The sequence below is a fragment of the Lithobates pipiens genome, unplaced genomic scaffold (assembly GCF_037356315.1).
Source record: "Lithobates pipiens isolate NorthernLeopardFrog02 unplaced genomic scaffold, aLitPip1_a1.2 Scaffold_13, whole genome shotgun sequence".
In the NCBI taxonomy this organism is placed as follows: domain Eukaryota; kingdom Metazoa; phylum Chordata; class Amphibia; order Anura; family Ranidae; genus Lithobates; species Lithobates pipiens.
In genome coordinates this window covers 505,923,300-505,939,837 of record NW_027507718.1, presented here as the reverse complement: position 1 = coordinate 505,939,837, position 16,538 = coordinate 505,923,300, and positions in this window count along the sequence as shown.

Below are 16,538 nucleotides of genomic sequence, written 5' to 3'. Positions count from 1 at the left end.
TGCCAGTGTGCCCATCAATTGCCGCTACTGTGCCCCATCAAATGCTGCCAGTGTGCATTGCCCAGCACGTACCTGTCTTGCAGCGGGTCAGCGGCGGCGTCCTGCATGCTCCTCAATGTCTTCTTCCATCCTCTCTATCAGGCGTTCAATCACAGTGCCTGACGTTTCAGGTAACAGATAACAGACCCAAGCACCTGATTGGCTGAGAGGTGGTTCAGTGTTAGCAAAGCGAATTCCTTCGCTTTGCTAACACACCTGAGGGACCTGAGGACCTGGCATGTAAAGCACCTGAAAAATGCCTCCCCTGCAGCCCCAGTGTGAGAACTTGATGCTTTCGGTTCAGGCTGGTGGTGGTGTAATGGTGTGGGGGATATTTTCTTGGCACACTTTGGGCACCTTAGTACCAATTGAGCATCGATTAAATTCCCACGGCCTACCTGAATATTGTTGCTGACCATGTCCATCCCTTTATGACTACAGTGTACCCATCTTCTGATGGCTCCTTCCAGCAGGATAATGCACCATATCAAAAAGCTCAAATCATCTCACCACTGGTTTCATGAACGTGACAATGATGTCACTGTATGCCAATGGCCTCCACAGTCACCAGATCTCAATCCAATAGAGCATCTTTGGGATGTGGTGGAAGGGGAGATTTGCATCATGGATGTGCAGCCGACAAATCTGCAGCAACTCCGTGATCATATCATGTCAATATGGACTAAAATCTCTGAGGAATGTTTCCAACACCTTGCTGAATCTATGCCATGAAGAATTAAGGCAGTTCTGAAGGCAAAAGCGGGTCCAACCCGGTACTAGCAAGGTGTACCTAATAAAGTGGCTGGTGCCCACAAAGCAGAGCATTGCGATAGCAGCATGTGTACCCCCCTGGCTGCTGCCTCTGAAGCTAAAGTGGGTAGCGGTTGGGGGACAGTAAGACCCCTTTGACACTGGTAGCACAGCCGCGTTAGCAGTAAAGCGCTGCTTGTTTTAGCGACACTTTAAGGTCACTGTGCGGACGGAAGCAGACACTTTTAATCTCAAAGAAGGGGTTAGCAAGGGGTTAGAAGCATCCAAAAAGCACTGCTTCCTAAGTGCTTTGCAGGCTCTTCAGCAGCGCTGCTCATTCATTTCATTGGCAGGGGCAGTTTATGAGCGCTGTATACAGCGCTCCCATGCCGCCCCAAAGGCACTGGTTGCAGGACTTTTTTTCCGTCCTGAAAGCGCACCACCCCAGTGTGAAAGCACCCCGACTTTCACGCTGGGCAGGCTTGAGAGGCGATTTACCATTAAAACTCCTGAAAAACACCTTCAGTGTTAAAGGGGTCTAAAAGTGCAGCTTGGTTTTGCTGCCGCTCAGCCGCCAGCGTGAACAAGCCCTAAAGGTGAACGTGGAGCTGCTGAGGGCCACACACATGCCCCTGTCATGTTCAGCGGGGGTGGTACCACTGGCAAGCATGACCCATTTGGTCGCAGTGTGGTGCTTTGATTTAACTCAAAACTTTGAGGTAACTCATCGCTTCCCAGCCGCCTGGTAACCACCCTCTGAAAAGCAATTTACCGTACCTTTGGGCCTATTTACACCAGTGGGCCCTCATTCACTCCGGCATCTATGTGTACACCTGTTTTCACTGTGGGGGCTGGTCCCAATTCGACAGCCATGCCAGCCCAGTACATGTCCCCCAAACACACATTGTCTTGTTTTTCGGGGACGCGTACCCGTCTGGCTGTTCAATCAGGAGCAGCGGCCATGTCCGCTGCGTCCCAATAGAACTGAATGGGATTGCCTGCATGCGGATGCATAGAACACCTGTATATCCTGTTCAGGCGATGACGGCCCTCCACACAAATGTTCACATAGCTGCGCCCGTGTGAATAAGACCTTATTTAAAGTGCACATAACGCGTGCCAGCTGGTGTATATGTTGCCATGCACGTTGTGATGCATTGTACGAACACCTCCATGTTTGTTTGTTTTTAAAAACTTTATGAAACCCGACATCTCATTTAACTCTGTCAAAAGACACTTCGCTGCGCACAAATGCAACTTTATTTCAGAATGCACCATTGCAGTGCATCGCTGTGAAGTAAAGAGATAGGACACAAGGAAAACAGTCCAGTTGCCTTGGGCAATGCCACACCGTGACTGAGGCCTTACAGCGCCAGGGTACAGGGTTTACATTTCTTTCAGACATTTTTATTTATTATTTTTATTCACTGGAGATATGAAGGGCCTCATAAACTGATTATTGTTGTTGGACTGATTGCATATAAAGTTGTGAAGTGATTTATACAGTAAGTAGTCCTTTATATATGGAGGACACAGCCAGCCTGGTACACTATGATGAGGATGAGAAGCATTCCTCCCGCCTCACACATCATCTCCAGGCTGACTTGAAATTCTGCTGCGTGCTCACGCTCAACCTCGGACACCCGCAGGCGCGCACCTGACCCTCACGCCCATAACGGCCGCACTGAGGACACCAGCAGCTGTATCCCGGCAACGGGCCGTACCACTTTCTCACAGTCCGGAGAAGGGGAGCTCATAATGAGAGACTCCTGTGACCAGAAATAAATCTCACAGCGGTTAGCCAGTGCCTGAAATCAGTCTGAGACGCCCAGAAGTGGGTCTCTGAGAACACCGGCGCTGAGAGGACTGTGAAAAAAGCTCGTTACCCCTCCCCAGTGTCATTATGGTAGATTCGATCATAAACAAACCGAAGGAAAGCACGTGACTGCGGGTTTCTGCTGGATTGTCCATTTAGGAGCGTGCTGCCCCCTAGTGATGGAGGGCGAGATTGTCTGTCTGAACACTGCTCATGGAGACATCATTGCCTGTAACAACTGGTTAGAGTCACAGTGTCAAAGCAGCCAGACATGTTAGAAGAGTCCTTGGCAACCAGTCATCTCACAAGTGTCCTTAGCATTCAGATATAATGCAGGTGTCCTTAGCAACCAGTCAGAATCCAAGTTTCCTTAGCAACCAGTAATGCTACAAAATGACCTTATCAACCAGCCATGTTACAAATGTCCTTAGCAACTAGATATGGTGCAAGTGTCCTTAGCAACCAGTCAAAAATCAACATTTGCTTAGCAAACAGTAATGCTACAAATGTCCTTAGCAACCAGTCATGTTACAAGAGTCCTTGGCAACCAGTCATGTCACAAGAGTCCTTGGCAACCAGTCATGTTACAAGTGTCCTTAGCAACTAGATATAATGCAAGTGTCCTTAGCAACCAGTCATGTTACAAGTGTCCTTAGCAACCAGTCAGAATCCAAGTTTCCTTAACAACCAGTAATACTACAAAATGTCCTTAGCAACTACCCATGTTACAAGTGTCCTTAGCAACCAGCCAGGTTACAAGTGTCCTTAGCAACCAGATATGGTGCAAGTGTCCTTAGCAACCAGTCAAAATCCACATTCGCTTAGCAACCAGTAATGATATAAATGTCCTTAGCAACCACTCATGTTACAATAGGCCTTAGCAACCAGACACGTTACAAGTGTCCTTGGCAACAAGATATGATGCAAGTGTCCTTAGCAACCAGTCAGAATCCAAGTTTGCTTAGCAACCAGTAATGCTACAAAATGTCCTTAGCAACCAGCCATGTTACAAGCGTCCTTAGCAACAAGATATGATGCAAGTGTCCTTAGCAACCAGTCAAAATCCACGTTGCTTAGCAACCAGTAATGCTACAAATGTCCTTAGTAACCAGCCATGTTACATGTGTCCTTAGCAACCTGATATGGTGCAAGAGGCCTTAGCAACCCGTCAGAATCCAAGTTTCCTTTTAGGAGCATGCTGCCCCCTAGTGATGGAGTATGGAATTGTGTGTGGAAAGTGTGCTCATATGGAAATCTCTTGTTGCCTGTAGCAACCAGTTAGCTTTCAATACCGTCCCGGTGTCAAAGCAACCAGACATGAAGGAGTGGGTAGAAAGATTAGAAAGAATAAGAAATATTGAAGAGACAATATATAAGTCAGAGCACGCAGAGGAGAGGTACCAGAATAGGTGGTGGCAATGGCTGCAATTTGGAAAAACTGAAAATTATCTGCAGTTACTTGAATGTTAGTGGAATGAATATAGGAAGGATCGAGTGAGAGAGGGGAGGGAGGGTAAAGAGAGGGGGAGTTGGGGGGGGGGGGGGGGTTAGGTTTTGAGGTAAAGAAAGCATTCAATATAAAAATTGGATGTATAAATGAAATTGTTTGTAAATGAGTTATAGCGTTTGATAAATTTGGAAAATAAAGAATATAAAAAAAAAAAAGCAACCAGACATGATACAAGTGCTCTTAGCAACCAGTCATGGTACAAATTTCCTTAGAAACCTTAGCAATCAGTCTTGTTATAAGCATCATTAGCAACCAGATGAGGCCTAGAAGTGTCCAAAATGATTATTATATAAAGTAGAATTTCCATCAAGTGATGAATTTATATATCTCGGTATTCTATATTCTAAAAATGAATTAAAAGATTTAGGAAAGAAAACAGTAAAAAATAAAAATGAAAAAAATAAAATGAAAGACCCTGCGTTTCCTATCTATTTCATTTCTGATTTTTTGATGGAATAAAAAAGTGTACACATGGAAAGTAAAATGATGAAAATTAAACATACCTTTCCATAATAAGGTTATTTCTACAGCTTTGTCTCTCTATACTGTAAACTTACTTTAGGAGGTGGTGTTATTTAAAGGGTATATTTACCCACCTATAGCACAAGATCCACCAATCACCATCTTAGTATTAACAATCAAAAGAATCAGCGTAATATTACCTCCCGTAAGGTAAGGCAGGTGTTTTATATGGGATATGCCAAAAATGTGAAAGATCGTGTTATATCTTGTACATTTCACTGGCGGATGCATGTTTGTAACACTTGTACTGACACATGAATATAAATTATATCAAAGGGGACATTAATCCTGACAAATATATCATTATTGTAAAATAGAGTAAAATACTTTTATTAATGGATGATATTTCAGATGCAGTTTTTATTTTTTGTACGTTGATGTATGTTTTATTTTATTTTTCTTATCATTGCACATTTCCTTTTTTTTAAAAGACACTTGTCTCCTTCCCCATGGAAAGCAAAGTAAAAAAAATGTTGTTGGTAATTTTCTGGTTTAATAACATTTGTTCGATTTTATTGGGGGGGGTTCAAATTTACATTTGTTTTTAATTCTAGCGACAAGAAAATTTGAAGGGGCAGGGTGGAAAATCTTTCTTGAACAAACTCATTTCTAACGCCGTACATGATTTTCATTCGGGTAAGTCCATTCGTTCTAAAATCAAATGTTAAAAGTAGGGTTGTGGAAATTAAAGATTAATTCGTCGATTAATCGTTCATTTTTTGGATCAATCAAAATTCTTTTGATCGGTACCCACCTCTCCGCCGGCTTCCGGGTCTTCAGGGAGTTCCGTCAGGCTCGGTTCACACAAGGGCAACACGACTTTTGGAGGCAACTTGGACGCGACTTGAACACGACATAATGGGCGGGGACATCATCCGATGATGTCCTTATATAAGTCGCCGCACGCCGCGTCCCTGCCATTGTGACCGGAGACAGTGACAAGGCAACATCTCCAGAAAAGAAGAGAAAAGAAGACAGCGGCGACAGAAGCCCGGGCCACTGCATGTAAAAGCTAGAAGAAGGCGCGGTGGCCCGGCAAGAAGAACCGAAGAGGGGGACAAGACCCCCGAAGTTGGAAGAAGAGGGCGCGGCTAAGGAGAAAGCCAGGCTCCTCCGCTAGTGAAAGAGCTAGCAAAAGAGCAGAAGATAGCGGAGGAGTCCGGCGAGAAGACCCCCGAAGACAGAAGAAGACCCCGGAGCTGTGCAATAAACTATTTTAACCCTTGTGTGTTGTATTTTTTTAAATTTTTTCACAGGTGAATGGGTAGGGGTACATTATTAAAGGGGGCCCCGGATTCCGATAAGCCCCCCGCCCCAGGCACCCCCCCCCCATGCTGAGGGCACGCGGCCTGGTACGGCTCAGGAGGGGGCGCTCGCTCGTCCCCACCCCCTTTCCTGGCCGGCTGAGTAGCGTGCTCAGATAAGGGTCTGGTATGGATTTGGGGGGGACCTTCACTCTGTTTTTTTGGCGTAGGGGGCTCCCCTTCAAATCCATACCAGACCTAAGGGCCTGGTATGCTCTCGGAGGAGGAACCCACGCCAATTTTTTTTTTATAAATTTGGCGTGGAGTTCCCTTTTGAGAGCTGATAATTCTCTGAGAGTCGACTCCGTATAGACGGAGATCCGACTTGGAGGCGACCTCCATCGAAATCAATGGGTACCGGTCGCCTACAAGTTGGATTGAAGTAGTACAGGAACCTTTTCTGAAGTTGGAGCGACTTCAGTAGTGTGCATTAAGACGGCTCTCATTCACTTACATTGATTTCTACATGTTGTGTGTCCTGAGGCGACTTTGGGCGACTTGAAGTCGGATCTGAGTTGCCCCTGTGTGAATGGACCGTCAGAGATCCAGTGACGTCACGGACATCAACGTCACTGGACTCCCCCCCCCTTCCCCAAGTGTCTCCGTCTGCTAATGAAGGGGGGAGGAGTCCGGTGACATTGAATTTCTGATTAAACGTAACGCGTACGGGGAAGGAGCTATGCATGACGTCAGCCACTGCTGCCCTACGGAACTAACACGATTGTCGGGTTTACATGCTGTGTTTTTATCATCTTTATTTCAGTAGTTTGTGTTTGAACACAAAAATTTAATCTTATACTTAAGCGGTGAGCACTTAGATCTTTTCTTTCTACCCATGACCTGGCATCCTTGCTGAGTTCTAATGCCCTGTACACACGGTCGGACATTCCGACGATAAAATCCATCAGATTTTTTCCGACGGATTTTGGCCCAAACTTGTCTTGCATACACACGGTCGCACAAAGTTGCCGGAAAATCCGATCATTCAGAACTCGGTGACGTAGAACACGTATGATGGGACTATAAAGAGGGCAGTAGCCAATAGCTTTATCTCATAATTTATTCTGAGCATGCGTGGCACTTTGTCCGTCGGAATTATCAGAATTTAAACAATCGGATTTTGTTGTCGGAAAATTTTAGATGCAGCTCTCAAACTTTGTGTGTCGGAAATTCCGATGGAAAAAGTCAGATGGAGCCCACACACGATCGGATTTCCTGACAACACGATCCGATCGCACATTTTCCATCGAAAAGTCCGGCCGTGTGTACAGGGCATAAGGAGACGTGTGAGAAGTTTATGGTCCATGTTAACCCTTTTGATACCCACTTGCATGGCCCCCTGTTTGTACAGGGGTCCATGCTATAAGGTCAGAGTGATTAGTTAGAGCGGAGGTGGAGGGATTGTCACGCTACTGTGGAAAAAAAATTACTTACGTCAGTGCTACAGTTTGAATTTAAAATGTAATTTTTACAGATTTTTGGGACCATTGTAATTTTTACATCAATCAGTGCTATAAAATTGCACTTATTACTGTAAAAATGACACAGGCAGTGAAGGGGTTAACCACTAGCTGGTTAGGAAGGGGTTAAGTGTGTCCTTGGGAGTGATTCTAACTGTTAGGGGGAGGGGCTGTTTGTGACACATCACTGATCATAGCTCCCGACAGGGCCGGATTAACATAGGGGCTATTGGAGCTGCAGCTCCAGGCCCCTTTCTCAAGATAGGCCCATTTGCCCAAAAAAAAAAATAATTTTTTTTTTTTTTTTTTTTTTAAAGATAGACTTGTACGAGGTTTGTAGCTCGGCGATCGGTCACAGAGACCCCACATTTGGGGAGTAGGTAGCTAAAGACTCACTCCAGCACTGGTTAAAATATGGGGCTGCCATCATCTATGGATACGGGACTCCTTGCGCAGACTGTCATAAGCTACATACAGAGCGGTCAGTATAAATACAAGCTGGAACACTCTGCAGCAGACTCAGAGGATGAACTCACAGTGCTTATAGTAATTATTTTTATATTACTTATGATAATTAACCCCTTGCCACCCAGGCCCATTCTGAGACTTCTCTCCTACATGTAAAAATCATCATTTTTTTATGCTACAAAATTACTCAGAACCCTCAAGCATTATATATTGTTTTAGCAGAGACCCTATGGAATAAAATGGTGGTCTTTGCAATGTTACACGATATTTGCGCAGAAATTTTTCAAACGTTTCATTCATTAAAAAAAACGCTAAAGTTAGCACGATTTTTTGCTGTGTACTAAGCGATGCTTTACATTTTTTTACAGGTTACATGTTTAGAGTTACAGAGGAGATCTAGTGCTAGAATTCTTGATCTCACAGTAACAATGGTGGCTTATGTAATCTGTGTGTATCTGGCTCTGATACTAACCATAACTAGTGCCTACCCAGGGACTGAATAGTATCTCTCCCCAGCCTGTCCCCACACACCCTCTCACCTGCTAACCTGTGAATGGGGCGATCACTCCCGCAGTGTTATTGTGTTCTGCCAGTGAATACAATGATTAGTGTTGCTAACTATAGCTTGCAGCACTGATTGTTTTGGGGAAAACTTGACAGGCTGGTTGTACTCAAGTCGGTTAATAGGTTGACTTGTGTAAAACCAGCTAGCCCATACATAGATCGACTATGGCTGGTCTCTGCTTAATTGGTGTAATTTCAATCCATGTATGGCCCGCTTAACCACTACGCAGTCCCTAATCATCCTTCCACAAACCTTTACATTTTTCCATCCCAGATTACTTCATCCTCCTCTCCTATACATAGTGCCCACTGTCATACCCTCCACACTTCTCTCCTGTACATAGTGCCCACTGTCATACTCTCTACACTTCTCTCCTATACATAGTGCCCGCTGTCATACTCTCCACACTTCTCTCCTGTACATAGTGCCCACTGTCATATCCTCCACACTACTCTCCTATACATAGTGCCCACTGTCATACCCTCCACACTTCTCTCCTGTACATAGTGCCCACTGTCATACCTCCAACACTTCTCTCCTATATATAGTGCCCACTGTCATACCTCCAACACTTCTCTCCTATATATAGTGCCCACTGTCATACCCTCCACACTCCTCTCCTGTACATACTACTCACTGTCATACCCTCCATACGCCTCTCCTATACATAGTGCCCACCATCATACCCTCCCTCCACACTCCTCTCCTGTAATTACTGCTTACTGTCCTACTCTCCACACTTCTCTCCTGTACATAGGGCCCACTGTCATACCCTCCACACTCCTGTAGATATTGCTCACTGTCATACCCTCCACACTCTTCTCTTCTACATAGTGCCCAATGTCATACCCCCTACACTCCTCTGCTGTGCATACTGCCCACTGTCATACCCTCCACACTCCTCTCCTATACATAGTGCCCAATGTCATACCCCCTACACTCCTCTGCTGTGCATACTGCCCACTGTCATACCCTCCACACTCCTCTCCTATACATAGTGCCCAATGTCATACCCCCTACACTCCTCTGCTGTGCATACTGCCCACTGTCATACCCTACACACTCCTCTCCTGTACATAGTGCCTTCTGCCATACCCTCCACACTCCTCTCATGTACATAGTGCCCACTGTTAGACCCTCCACATTACTCTCCCTCACCTGCACATACTTCCCACTTTTATACCATCCATACTCCTCCCCTATGCCTCTTACCCACAAAAACTGTTCTTTAAAATTATACTGAATATCCTCAATGTTACCAGCTCTAGAATGGGCACACTTTTGTTAGTTCAAGTAAAGGAAATCTCACAGTCCTCATATTTGTTCTGCCCCATTATTAGTACTTATTTAATTTTGTAATTACTATTGTGATGTATAGAGGAACATAGGGGATGTCAGCTACTCCAAATATAGCACTTGTAAAAAAAGCGTCCCTGAAAATATTTTTGAAATGTTGACAACTATGTACTTAGGCACTGCCCAAGGGCCACAGGTAGGGGGCCCTAAAGCGGTAGTAAACTTTTCTAACATTACTACTTTTTAGAGGTCCTGGGGTAGGTTATGCCACAATGTACAATTATGCCCAGCATATTAGCACATTAGGGTACACTTACCTGTCAGACTGAGCCCTCCAGTGCTGTGCTGTGATCAGTCCGGCGGGGCCCGGGCACTTCCATCTTCATCCGGTCTTCCTTCTGGGTTCTGTGCCTTCCGTCATTTGCCTTGGCCAGGCTGCTTTGATGTCATTCCCACACATGCTCATGTGCATCCTCTCTCTCCCATCCCCCCCTTTCTCTCTCATCCTCCCTCCCTTACCCCTCACACCTCTTTAATCCCCTTTCTCCCTCTCTCTCTCTAATTTAATTTGTTATAACAAAAATAGTTTACATTTTTATTTATTTATTGTTTATAAAAGGCCCCACAAAAATCTTCAGCACAAGGCCCACGAAGTTCTTAATCTGGCCCTGGCTCCCGATCACAGGTAGCTATGATCAGTGACAGTGTCACTAGGCAGAATGGGAAGATGCTTGTTTACATTAGCAGCTCCCCGTTCTTCAGCTCCGTGGGGCAATCGCGGGTATCCCCACGGACATCGAGTCCGTGGGACCCGCGATCCTATTCAAGGAGGGCCCGGCAGGGTCGCGCATGTGCCGCCGACGGTGCGCATGTGACCACATGGCGGCAAATTCAAAGGGACGTACCTGTACGCCCATTTGCCCAGCTGTGCCATTCTGCGATGTAAATGTACATGCAGCGGTCGTCAAGTGGTTAAGGTCTTAAGGAGCCTTGACCAATCCTCAACTTGGATTGGCAGGAGGCAGGCCTCCTTAAATACCTGGGGTCAGCCCAGCTGGAAAGGAGTTGTCGGGTGAAGGAGCTGGAGTGAGAGAGTGTGAAGGCTGTCAGGGCCCACAGGAAGCTCCCCAGTTGGGGGGTGACCCTGGGCTGGGGCTCAGGTGCATTCAGGAGGAGTAAAGAGATCCTGGAAGGAGAGGCACATGAGAGAGCAAGTAAAGGACAGCGGGAGAGAACACTTCTAAGAGTCTTCAGGGAGGACTACTGGTCACATCCAGGAGGGCTGGTGAGTGAAGCACAGTTGGGAGGACTGGGAGGCATGCCTGAGAGAACTTGGAGATTGTAGTTTGCACTGACTATTCGTGGGCATCACATAATTTCCCATTTAAAGTTAATCCCCTCAAATGAAAAAACAAAACAAAACCAAAGCTTATGGACTGTTCTATGTCTGATAAATTGATGCTACTATATGATAGGAAAAACATTAAAGTACCGTCGTCCTATAAATTTAAAGAAAGCATTTGGCAGATTGATGCCACATGTGATCTGTCTTCCGTTGTATATCAGAGACACCTCTGATCTCCTGCGACATCTGGGACCCATGCTCCCCCGGGTGCCCTGCTCGTAGCAGTGGATATAGAGGCTTTTAACTCTAGTATTCCACACGAGCGGGGCATCCGGGTGATCAGGTCCTTCCTTAAGGAGCAGGATTTGACTACCTGGCCACATAACTGTTTTATTTTGGAACTACTCCAATTTATTCTAACACACAATCACTTTACCTTTATGGGCCAGATATATCTACAACAACAAGGAGTCGCAATGGGCACCTGCTGTGCTCCATCCTACGCAAACTTATATTTGGGTGGTTGGGAAAGATGCATATTCTCAGATGAAAAATTCCATGGATGGCTGAACCAAGTACTTTATTGGTTTGGGTATATAGATGACCTGTTCATTATTTGGACAGTGACCAGGGATGATCTACTATCTTTCCTTGACACCTTGAATATTAATGATTTTAACTTAAGATTTACCCATACCTTTAGCCCTAGCAGCATTGCTTTTCTTGATCTCTACCGCAAGCCGAGTTCCAGAAATACCATCTTACATGCGTCCAGTGCCCATCCCACACCTCTCATTCGCAGTATACCATATGCACAATATCTCCATTTATGTAGGAATTGTTCGACTAATGACGATTTTTTTCAACAGGCTGGCCTTTTGCAAAATAGATTGCTGGCAAGGGGCTATTCCAGATTCCTCCTAAGAAAGGCCTTCAACAAGGCAAATGGCAGGTCCAGATCTGATCCTCTATACAAGACAACGTCTGAAACTACTGTTCACATGGTCAAATTTATTACACGATTTTTCGCTCATGAGTCTTGTCTGCGAGCTTTGATGTCTCGTCATTGGCATCTCTTAACGGAAGATCAGACCCTGTCTAAATATGTCCGCTCTACCCCCGAATTAGTATTTAGATGAGCTACCTCCCTTCGAGACACTCTCACTTCCAGTCATTATTCGATGACCCAAGACAGTCCCTCTAGACTAGTCTGGGGAACATACCATTGTGGGAACTGTAGTCACTGTCCCTGGGTCACTGAGGGCAGAGGCATTTGTTTACCCAATGGACAATGGCATCAATCTCGTGGCCATGCTGACTGGCTCCTTCTTTTATGTTCTTTCTCTTTTATTGAAGCCCTTGCCCAGTCGTCGCTGTTAGTGACCCCCTGGCTACTGACTGGTTGTCCTACTCTGGTATCCAACTATGAGGTATCAATAACGCCTTTCACCTTTATTATCACTATGGGCATTAGGTGACTACTAGGTATATATATCTACTATGATTTAAATGTTGTTATATCTCTTGTATGTTTTATCAGTTTTTTTAATTTCCTTACTGATATTGCTCCTTGATAGGAGCTTGCCAGCGCCCTCCCCTGTGTGGGTAATTATTCAATCTCTTAGGGGGTCTTTATCCTGTTCCTGGGCGAGTGTGTGATCCTTCTGTCCATGTGTATGCCTTAAGTGCCCACTAGGTGGTGCTGGTGGACACTGGCTGCACAAGAGATGGATGAACGGCAGTTCTGTAAGATATTTTTCTCTCACAGGATCTATGTGGCGTTTTTGCAGTACTGCGCATGCGCACGGTGCTTGCGCAGTCCAGGATCGTATCCGGTGAGGTCATCTTACCGGTGCTTCGGCACCGCTGTCCTATCATATAGTGTCCCCCATTGGATAGTGTCCGCTGTGTACTGCGCATGCGCAGTATACAGCACACACAGATTCAGAAAATACCCGAAGATGAACTGCGCCTGCGCCGTGAGTCCAGCTTCTAGCCCCATCATCCAAGTGGGCATAGAGTTGGAATATAAAAGAGCCGAGCGCAGCGAGGCCGAGTCCGAAGCATGGCCTGCGAAGCGAGGGACCCTCTAATTTCCCCAGCCCTATGTCCGCTTGGATGCTGGGGCTACCACCTCCACTCACGGTGCAGGCACCGTTCATCTTCTGAGATTTTCCAAAGCTTCTTTTGTTCCGTACTGCACATGCGCAGTATGGGGCGGACACTATATGATGGCAGGACACTATCTGCCAGAACAACGGCCTGTGATATCATCCGGATAGGCACCAGGACGCTATTTAATGGGTGTTTGTTCCCATTTCTGTTGAGTGGTGGCTGGGATTGTGGCAGTCGTTTTCCACCTTCTATGGAGCTGGTTTAAGGAGGATGCATGCTGTATTATGATTTTCTAACCATTGGTATCCTATTTTGTTTGTCTACCTGGGTGCCTGGCTGGGGACCCTACTTATTATCATCTATGCTCTGCTTAATCTTAGGTCACTGCCTGGCTGTATTGGATTGTAGCATTCCTTCAATTCTATATTGCTGACCTTTCAGTCCCCTTTACTGATGGGATTTACATATGCTTTGGTTCTTGCTCATCCATGAAACCTGTCCTAGGTAGGCATGTTATATCTTTAATCTTTCATAGCAGTGCCTCACATAGTCTGTTGGTCTGTGTGTTAATCTGCTTGTTCATCTATGCATGGATTTGTATATCTATTGTTTTTCTATCTATTGCTTAATTCCAGGTTATTGTTTAGCTGGCTGGATTCTGGTATTATAAAAACCCTCCACTGAGCTGTTTTTCAGCTCCCTTTCATTGCTGTTGCGAATTACTATATGCAGCCCATTAACTCCTCAGGGTAAGCCAGTTTATATTAACCTTATATTTTGGACTAAGACCATGCAGATCCTTGCCTTGTTTAGATCAATAGATGGCTTTATTAATATTCCTTCTTGGGTGCTAGATATACTATTTGGGAACACTTTTTGATTTTGTGCATGAGCATGTATGTGCATATGTCTATATATGTGTGCATGATTACATGTATGTACATGTTTGTACATATGTGCTTACGCATACATATGCCTAGTGATACCTTTTTGTTTTACAGCTTGCTTTTTCCCTATTACGAGGCTCCTCTTACCATCCTTGGGAGATCCAAACCACACCACCACAGATACAATTTAAGTATTTTGTGTAACCATTGCAGGTGTGTATCAAGGATGAGATACTACATATTTATATATAAACATACATTTATATTTAGGCCAACATAATGGATATCAGTAACTCCAGTAACCGGAGGGTCTTTCCATCAGCCCTCCATTTTCTTTTTTGGAACTTCTGAATCACCAACTATCACTGCAGCTGGACAAACAAGACATTTGGCTTTTCCTAGAAGAAGACTCAACAAATCGTCTGAGGAACCCTCCTAGGGACCAGGTATGGCTGTACCAACACAGGTCCCTACACTGGTGGCAGCTGCCACTCCAGTAACCTGAGGATCTTCCCATCAGGCCACCATTTTTGTTTTTGGAGCTTCCGAATCACCATCAATGTAGCTGAACAAACAAGACAATTGGCTGTTCCTAGAAGAAGACTCAACAAAAAGTTTGAGGAACCTTCCCAGGGACCAGGTAGGTACCAACACAGGTCCCTACACTGGTGACGGCTGCCACTCCAGTAACCAGAGGGTCTTCCCATCAGCCCCCTATTTACCTTTCTGCAGCTTCTGCAGAAGCTTTAAACAGAGCTGGTAAACAGACTGCTAGGCACGGAGAGAACCAAACCAAGTTCTCCAAAAATCTTCCTGATATACAAAAGTTGCCATGAGTGCAAATGTAGACATTAAAGAGGAGTTTCCCTTAAAAAAAAAAAAAATTAAAAGTCAGCAGCTACAAATACCGCAGCTGCTGACTTTTAATAATCGGACACTTACCTGTCCCAGGGTCCAGCAATGCAGGGGAACGAAGCCCTGCTCATCCCCCCTCCTCTCGGCAGCGCCAGCATTGCAACTGTGGTCACCCGGCTGCAGCTTCACAGCCGGGCACCCACTGCGCATGCACGAGCGGCGCAACACACCATGATTGACCGTGCAGTCATCTGGGACCTGTCACGTGTCCCAGATGACTGACAGGAGGGAGGGGGCAGAGCTGAGTCCTTCCTGCGCCGAGGGGAAGTGACGTCAGGAGCTCAGGCACTGAAAGAGGCAGACTACGAGGGACCCCCCTAGCAGCAGGCATTTAGAGGTGAGTTAAAAAAAAATTCCAAATGTTTTTATTTTTTATTTTTATTAGGAATTTTAAGCATTTTTTTGTGTGGAACACCACTTTAAGCTTACAGGTTAATCAAAAATATCACATTCTAAAGGGAAAGGTAGAACAATGGGGAGTATGGAAGAGGGAGAGAGGGAGGGAAAAGGGAGGGTTGGAGGAAGAAGGAGGTGAGGGTTGGGAGGAACCCCACACCCTTTCCTTACCCCAACCTCCCCTCCCCCTCCTTTCTTCCCTCTCTCCCTCTTCCATACTCCCCCTCCCCCTTGTTATACCTTTACCTTTAGAATGTGATATTTTTGATTAACCTTAAAGCTTAAGGTCTACATTTACTCTTGGCAACTTTTGGATATGAGGTAGCTTTTGGAGGACTTGGTTCGGTTCCCCCCTGGGTCTAGCAGGCTGTTTACCACCAACATTTCAGGCACTTTTTTTGCAGGTGATTATGTTTGATTGATGTATTGTATCAACATTAAGTAATTGATTATGTTGTAAAGTTTGGAGGCTGGTAGGCTTTTGAGGCATGTGTTGGACCGGCTATGAGGGGAGGCTGGAGGCCGGTATGTTTTTGAGGCTTGTGTTGGACCGGCTATGAGGGGAGGTTGGAGGCTGGCATGTTTTTGAGGCGTGTATTGGACCCGCTATGAGGGGAGGTGAAGGCCGGTATGTTTTTAAGGCATGTGTTGGACCGGCTATGAGGGGAGGTTTAAGGCCGGTATGTTTTTGAGGCTTGTGTTGGACCAGCTATGAGGGGAGATTGGAATTATTTTTGTCTTCAGAGGTGGGAGGAGTCTTTCCAGCTTTCTTTTGGCTTTCTCTGCTAAAGAAATGAGAACTCTTCCCAACAGTATGAGTCTTTATGGAGAAGTCCAAGGCCTCACTCACACAGGGTGTATGAATTTGTACCCTGTGTGGGGGCTGTGTTTACCCCAAAAAGGACATCCATGCGGGTGCAGTTGCGCGGATGCCCCCTGGGTGCATTCGGGCCATGCCCCAGCACCCACCTCTGCCCAGCACCATCCATCTCTCTCCACAATATATCTCCACCTCCGCCCAGCACCATCCATCCCTCTCCACCCCACCCAGAATCCTGGAGAGGGATGGATGGTGTTGAGTGAAGGTGGGGATATATTGTGGAGAGGGATGGATGGATGGTGCTGGGTCAGAGGTGGGGATATATTATGG